This window comes from Antedon mediterranea, chromosome 3, assembly GCF_964355755.1.
Source record: "Antedon mediterranea chromosome 3, ecAntMedi1.1, whole genome shotgun sequence".
Classification (NCBI taxonomy): domain Eukaryota; kingdom Metazoa; phylum Echinodermata; class Crinoidea; order Comatulida; family Antedonidae; genus Antedon; species Antedon mediterranea.
Window position 1 is genome coordinate 18,254,105 of NC_092672.1, and position 8,703 is coordinate 18,262,807.

The following is an 8,703-nucleotide window of genomic DNA, read 5'->3' on the forward strand; positions in this document are numbered from 1 at the left end:
TAATACATATAGTGTACATTCACTTTTACAGACAATTATTTACTAACATGCTAAGTTAGTTCACAAAAAAGGCCTAACACAGCAACACCAAAAATCAATGAATCTGTAGGAACTTCACACACATATTTGCGTGTGTGCGCTCAACGCGTAAAGTTATGCAAATTGCTGTTGTAAATATAGCGAACGCGCAACGAGCGATCTCTCTCTCTCTGCGTCAAGTTTTCAACGAGAAGACATCGACATTTTTATGAGCAAACCATTGCGAGTTTTAATACAAGTTTTACGATAATAATTAGTTGTCCTAATTATTAGCACTATTACATTTTGATATTTAGCGTTTTAACTTTACATATTTTACTACGTGTTACTGTATGTTATCGTGTTTCAATTATTGTACCGTTGTATATATTATTGTCCTGAACTAGTCTAGCCTATTAACCTTACACTGCGCACGTACGTACGCGCTTCGTGTGGATATGTGGTTTCTACACTCCGTATAGTTTATTTACTTCGAGCCTAGGATACTTCCAGCTTTGGACATCGTTTGACTGCTACAATACTCCATTACCGTATTCTAAATAGGGTAAGTAAAGACCGAATTACTTATTCCCTAAAAATCGTTACTCAGCACGGCCTATTCTTTACCATTGCCGTGTACTACTCTACGCCCGGTAAATTAAGTATTGTTTTTATGATATAAATTAGTATAAAATACATGTTATTAATAGGACAAAATGTTAAATGTTATTAACATTTATTTGTTTTACCAGAAACAAGTTAAATATAGGAATATTATTAAACAATCCTTCGTGAAAACGCGTAAACACCAACACGCCCGGTCACGCTATCGTAGCGCCCGGTTGATAAAGCAAACTGTTTATACGGCAGTTTTTACTAAATAAATTGCATAAAACGAACAATTAAATATCCAAATAGTATTTAACATGATGTTGGCATGTAGTTGATAACATTTTTTATCATGAAAATACTACCGGTGGTCTAGCCTTGGATTATTGAAATCGTCACAAAGTTGTATACATCCCAGATACATCCACACTTATGGCGGCGCCCTACCACATGGACAATATTACTGTTACAGGGAAAATCGCGGATTACTCATTCTTGTGATATATATTCTTTGGTGTGATCATCAAAGATCAAAGTTGAGAGCGCAAGATATTATGGAACGCCTCCTCTGCCTTCAGTTCACATTTATCATGCAGTACACTATGGAACGCCTCCTCTGCCTTCAGTTCACATTTATCATGCAGTACACACCATGCCAATCGAAAATTGACAACTATAACATTGGTTTCCATTATAGTCATGTCCATAAAATTTTTTGTTATTGTTATTGTCCTTTCCTTTTTTTTTCCAGTAAAAAACAGGTAAACTTCAAACATTTTAAACTTAAAAAGGTGTAATGTTCATTCAAAACCGGATATTTCGGTGCGGACATGGTAACTGTGGACCAGGTATTGCGTGGGCCATTGGTTCTGGGTCGTCATCATCATAGTTGCTATCTATTTCCAATCAACACTTACTTCTTGCCACACACCTTGCGGAATTAGGTTAGACATCCTTAGCGGTTCTCGGGCACTACTCTCTAATCGATTCCTGGAAACCAAACTTTGAGTCTCATGTTTCGTTTTAATTACCCCTTGATGACCTTTATATGCGATATCGGTAAAATTTTTGTCGTAAAGTCTTAGGGATCACTATTCTATTCTATGATCACGTAGCAGTATGTTCTTATCTGTGCTAATGATGCTGAGTAGGCCTAATGTTTCGTGTCCTTGTAACAAACCCACAACTGATGTACATTATACGTTTTATACGTTGTTTGCATAAACAAATAAAAACATTTCCAAACACACTTATTTGGAAATAACGCGCACCCAGGGCAAGCTGATGGTACATCTTCTGTCATAACGAGACCTTGACTTGTACGACGAATGTTGAGAAAGTTAAGACATATTATATTATTATTATTGTTGTATCCAAATTGACAAGCAAAATAAAAATTATTATTATTATTATTATTATTATTATTCTTCATTATGTTTTATATTGTATTGTGTATTATTTCTCAAAATACAGATTTCATCACTTTATGTGACAGTTGCATACATTATGCTAAATTGCTAAATAAAAGTAGGAAACAGGGTAGAGTAAAAACATCAGCAACAACAAAATATTACCGTATTTCCATTTTTTATTCATGATTTAATGGTCAATTTCCATGAATGTTAAATCCGATTTACTAACCAATACATTTAACCGAAGTTAATCTACAAAGTGCACGGAAACTTTTGACAAAGATATATTAATTGATACAAAATAAGTCAATCGATCAATCAAATAAACATTTATTTCTTTCATTTTCAAATGAACATTAATACATTAATACATTAATACATTATACATTATAAATTCTGAGATTTTTTTTTGATATTTATAATAAATGATATGTATAAAAAGGTGATTAAATTATATAAAAAATGAAAGAGAAAACAATACTATATACATTTTTATGGGAAGAAAAAACGGACTAATTTTTTTTAATATAGTTGCCTATTTTCGTATGTAAAATTGTAATGCAAGAATTGCACCAAATAATCTCGTTTGCAGGCATACCAACTTCAATTGTATTTTTGGGAGTTTTAGGTTCATACCAACATAACAAACACTTAACATAAAATTCTTTTCTTTGCGTCTCTAAAGTTATATAGAGTTGTGATGCAGAGGAATTGAAATAGAGAGACGACATTATTTGGTATATTTCCATGCTGCTATTTCATTGTTAAAAATTCTTTTGATCAAATTGATTTTAAAGGTAGTTATTATAGTAGGTACATGAACCATATCTAGACCTCTATGTATTTTGTTTCCAAAAATAACCGTAGTCCGTTTTTCCTTCCCATAAAAATGTATATAGTATTGTTTCTATAGCTGTAATAACCCATTGAGGTACATCGGGGACCATAATTGGAAATAAAATTAGGGATATAAGCAGTGATTTAATAATTACCACTTTACCTTTCAACGACAGATATCTTTTTTCCCATAGGTAAGTAATGTTTTGTTGTTTTTCTATTCGCTTCGTCCAATTTTCCTCGATATTTTCAGCCGGTATTGTGCTTTTGCTTTCCCCTCATTTTTACAATTAATGTCTTCGACATTTTCCTTTTTATTAACGTTATTACCAAGCCACAGGCCTTCTGTTTTATTTCTATTTAGATGCAAGCTTGACAAATTGAAAAATTCTTTAATGATTTTAAAAACATTTGAGATGCGAGCATCATCACCAAGGAATAATGTGTTGTCATCTGCATAGCTAGTAATTTTGATTTTGTTAATTGGATAATTTGTATTAGGCAATTTGATACCGTTTACATCTTTAGTCATTTTAATTTTGAGAGTGAAGATTTCCGTCGCTATGTTAAAAAGATAAGGACTCAATAGCCTGGCAGATATAATAGATGCTTGGAATATAAATGTTCTGACAGGAAATGTGTCATTGTTATCATGTTTATTATTAAAATCAATACCACAAAAAAAACAATGATCTTTGAACCAAAATTGTTGATCAAGAGAGCGAGGGTTGGTTTAGCTATAGTTTCTGTTTCTATCTTTCTTTTTTTCTCCACTTGTATACATTTCTTATTTATGAGGTCCTTCTACATGTAAAATGTAGTGCTTGTCTTGATAACACATGAAAATTGATGGATTTTCCCTCGCGGTGCTAGCTCTGTTAACACCAACAGCACCCTTTTCTGTCATTTTTACAATATCCATTTCATCATCAATGCTCTTTCCACATATAGCACATTGGGTAAAATGGATAGAGAACGGGATTGTTTAAATCAAAGATCTTTTTAATAAAGATGCAACATTAAAATCTTTTTCACAACTTAAACAAGTGGTGCAAAGAAAACAATCCTTCACCATAGAATACTTTATGCTTTCTAATGCAGTCAAATAACCCCTTGTTATTGTCAGGATATTATTTTTTCTATATTCTTCTTTCTTTCTACTTCGTCACAATTTTGGTTATAGTTACCATTAATCCACTCTTTTGGGAGATGAAGATAATAATTGAAAATGAAAAGGATGACAGCATACTGAAACAATTAGTTTTGAATTTGGAAGGTTTTCATTCCTCTATGAGTTTTTTGTGCTATTGGTCATACGATGCAGTCGTCCGGACTGTTATAATTAGATACTACTGCAGACTATTAATAATGAAATTAGACATATATAATAGTGATCTGGTATTTCATTTATTTTCCACCTCCTATAGATAGTAACTGGCCACTGTCTGGGTCCCAAGGGTAAACACCATCCAAGTCAGTTAGCTAGACAAGAATATGCTGTCAAAACAAGTCATCCAGGGGTGTTTTCAGACATGCATGTTACAGTATCAGAGTTGTTTTCAATAACATGACAGCACAGGACTAAAAAAAAACCATGGAACTTGTTTTTGCAGACAATGCTGTAACATATATTATCTGTAAAGGCAATACATGGTCATTTTCTTGTTGATATGGCATTGAATGCATTGCTCATCTTGAAAGCATAGTATATATTTTCCAGTTGTCGAAGAAGATCTACGTGGCAAAACAGACATACTGAAGGCACTAGACATATTCGATGTACTTGTTAGAGCCCTACAGTTACTAGTCCTGTACATTACAATTACTACTGTATATAGATATATAATCAGGGAAAATTTTCATTTAAAAATTTTGTTTAGCAATATTGCTAATCAAACTGATTTTTAAGTCGAGAAACATAGTTTTGTATTGTATTTTTTGCTACACAATTTTCAAAATGTGTAGCAATAAGGTTGTTTTGTATAGCTTTTTGCTACGCTACACTGGCGAAAATGTTCCCTGATATAATACAACCTATAATCCTACTACCCTAGATATAGACATTTCTAAACTATTGATCTCAGCTCCGTTTCCATGGTAATTGATGAGTATAATATTAGTGTAAGGGGAGTTGGAATCACTGTTAGTGTAGGATATAGTTTTTAGTTGACCAGCTTGATGATAACACCTATGTACTGTAACTTGCTTGATATATTATTCTATTAAATTATCGGATCTATATTCTGTTGTGAAATACTGAAACAGTGTCCGAGATGTTTATACGACCCGGTAACATTTGGCGACCACGATGGGACAGGTAGGCAAATAAAGACATTTTAGAAGTAAAATAGAATTTAATGCTACCTGTTCAGCGACACGTCTGACCCATACTAGACTGTTGTGGTGCAACGAGTGCTGGTAGGATCGTAACAAGAACCTAGAAATAAGAGGGTGAGTTAGATTGACTACCATGGCAAATGATATGACACCACTTCAATGCTACGAACTGGTAATAAAGCAGATAAATGCCGCAGATCAGCAGACTTTATTAAAGGTATGCAATTACTTAAAAATAAATGGGTACGAAGATATCACTGACAAGACAGATAGTAAATTGAAATTAGGGAAGAAGATTCTAAAAGAAATTAATAAAGATGAATTAGAAGCACTGTCTGACGAACGTCTCATTGCCATGTTAAATGATCTGAGTAAATTCATGTATGGGATTATTGTCGGTGTAACATCGAGTAATGTCACGACGACCAGTACGACTCCAGCGACGACAGATGGGGGCCTAGTTAGATTGACTAGACGAGACTTTAAAATTGCTGGACAAATTGGAGAGCCGAGACAAAAGGACCGACTCATATTTTCAAGTTTGGTCCACCAAATTGAAAATGCCAAGCTAAAGGCCATCCCCGACTCGGAAATAATAGAAGCTGTTGTACGGGCCGTGGGACCAGGATCAGCTCTACGCAGTTATCTTGAATGTCGCCGAAACATCACATTACCAAATCTGCGCCGAATGCTGCGATCCCATTATGGTGAAAAAGAAGCAACCAAGCTGTACCACCAACTTTCGAGGAACACCCAAGAGCCGAGAGAATCAGCCGGCACCTTCTTAGTTAGGACATTGGACTTGAGGCAGAAGGTGATATTTGCGAGCCAAGAGAGTGAAACTGGTTTGGAATACGATTCCAAACTAGTGGATAGTATGTTCAGACATGCATTGCTGACCGGATTAAGAAGTGAATCGATCCGAAATGAGTTAAAACTGTACTTACAGGACAAAGGAGTGACGGATGAAATACTGTTTGAACGGATGAATAGTGCGGCAAGTAATAAAGCAGAGCGATGTGAAAAGCTTGATCGACACTATATTGTTGAGGTCAAAGAGAGTTGAGTGCACGAAGAGAAATACCAGAAACCAAAGGAGGGCACCTTGATGCAGGAGATGGCCGAACTAAAGGCGGGAATGGCTGATATGGCAATTCTGAAGACCCAAATGGCCACCTTGCAAGAACTGTTGACTAATGAACCACCACGATTCCAAAGACAAGCACGTAGATTGTGCCAATCATGCCAGCAAAACAATGAAACGGAATGCAGTCATTGTTATATATGTGGGTCGTCAGAACATTTCGCACGAGGATGTCGGCAACGAAGAAATGATCAATCGGGAAACGGCCGACGGTTACAGTCGGGAGACAAACTGTAACCTGTAAATATCAACCCCACACGTCTCACATCTGTAACATCTCTCCAGAGAAAGAAGAGAAAATCGTTCGACTGGTAGGCAAGAAGTGCACAGTCACTTGCTACTTTGAAAAAGTGAAGACGACAGTACTCTGGGACATGGGGGCCCAAGTGTCGATAGCACCAGCCTGGTGGGTATCGACATATTTACCGGACATGAAACCTAAACCACTTGATGAACTAATTGGGAACACCAACCTTCATTTACAAGCTGCAAATGGTACACCAATTCCATTCAACGGTTGGATCGAAGTGATCATGACTTTATCAACCAATCAGCCTGCACTTACGGTTACCTTACTAATATCACCAAATAATATGGAAAGGCCAATCCTGGGGTACAACGTCATTCAGGAGATAGTGAAAAGAGATAACACAAGTACGTCCATCCAAGCGGCTTTCCCAGCAATGAGAAAAACCGACATACAAGCATTTTTTAGCCTTATAAAAGCTGAATACCCACCTGAGGTAGCCACCGTCATCGTGGGGAGACAAGATGAAGTCAATCCTAAGCAGGGATCATCATGCGTGACATGTAAGGTACGCTCTCCTTTTTACTTTATCGGGAAATTACTACTATTTGAACCCGACGATCAGGCAGCACCTTCTGAGAAGTTACATGTAGGCCTACCACCTTCAGTGGTACAACTCCAGGACGGAACAATGAAAGTGAACATATTTGTCTTAAATGACAGCAATAGTGACATAATTTTAAGAAGACGCACATAATTAGGTTCCCTGAATATATTTGAAGGCATGGAGATCTGTGAAAAGGAAGCTGTACCACCAACGCCTGTAGTTATCAATTCAATGACTGATTCACCCCTAGGGATTCCACCAGTAAACTTAACAGACTTAAACAGAAATCAACTTAGAACTGCCACTGAATTGCTGGTGGACGAGGCAGCAGCTTTTGCGAAGAATGACAACGATTTGGGATGTTTGCGAGATTTAAACATGAAAATTAGATTAAAAGACGACGAACCCGTTCAAAAAACATATATTTCCATCCCACCACCACTGTAAAGAGAGGTCAAGACCTATTTAAAAGATCTTATCGGCAGAGGATGGATTCAAAAGTCTGAGTCACCGTATTCATCCCCTGTTGTATGTGTTAGAAAAAAGGACTGCAGTTTAAGGTTATGCATAGATTACCGAGAGCTAAACAAAAAAACTATTCCGGATAGACAGCCTATACCTAGAATTCAGGATGTTTTGGACAGCCTTGGAGGAAACTCATGGTTCTCTACACTTGACCAAGGAAAGGCATATCACCAAGGATTTGTAGCCGAGGAGAGCAGACAAGCTACGGCATTCGTTACTCCATGGGGCCTGTATGAATGGCTTCGGATTCCATTTGGGCTTACTAATGCCCCAGCAGTTTTTCAACGACACATGGAGTCTTGTCTTGATGGTTTAATTGGTGAAATTACTGTTGTATACTTAGACGATATATTGGTATATGGGAAAACGTTTGAAGAACACACAGCCAATCTACGACGAGTTCTGCAACGATTACAAGAACGAGGTGTGAAGTTAAAATCGAGCAAGTGTTTGCTTTTCAAGTGTGAAGTACGTTATTTGGGTAGAGTAGTCTCGGAAGACGGTTACACAATGGATCCCAGTGAAACGGAGGCAGTATTAGCACTACGTGACCGACAACCAACAACTGTAGGAGAAGTGAGAAAAATCGTTGGCCTTCTCGGGTATTATTGGCAATATATTCCCAAATTCTCAAGTATTGCAAAACCACTATATAATCTTTTAAAATGTGAGACTCAGAACGAGAAGCAGACGAAGAAAAAGAAGATGATGTCCAAACCCAATCGACGCCAAAAGAACAAGCAGATTCTCTCAAAACAACCAGTAGTGTGGACCCTGCAGCATCAAAGCACACTAAGCACGCTCATCGATTGTTTAACATCACCACCTGTGATGGGTTTCCCTGATCACAGTCAACCATTCGTATTGCACACGGATGCATCCAAAGACGGGTTGGGAGCAGTACTTTACCAGTTACAAAAAGGAAAGCTCCGGGTTATTGCATACGGATCTAGGACCCTAAGCCCAG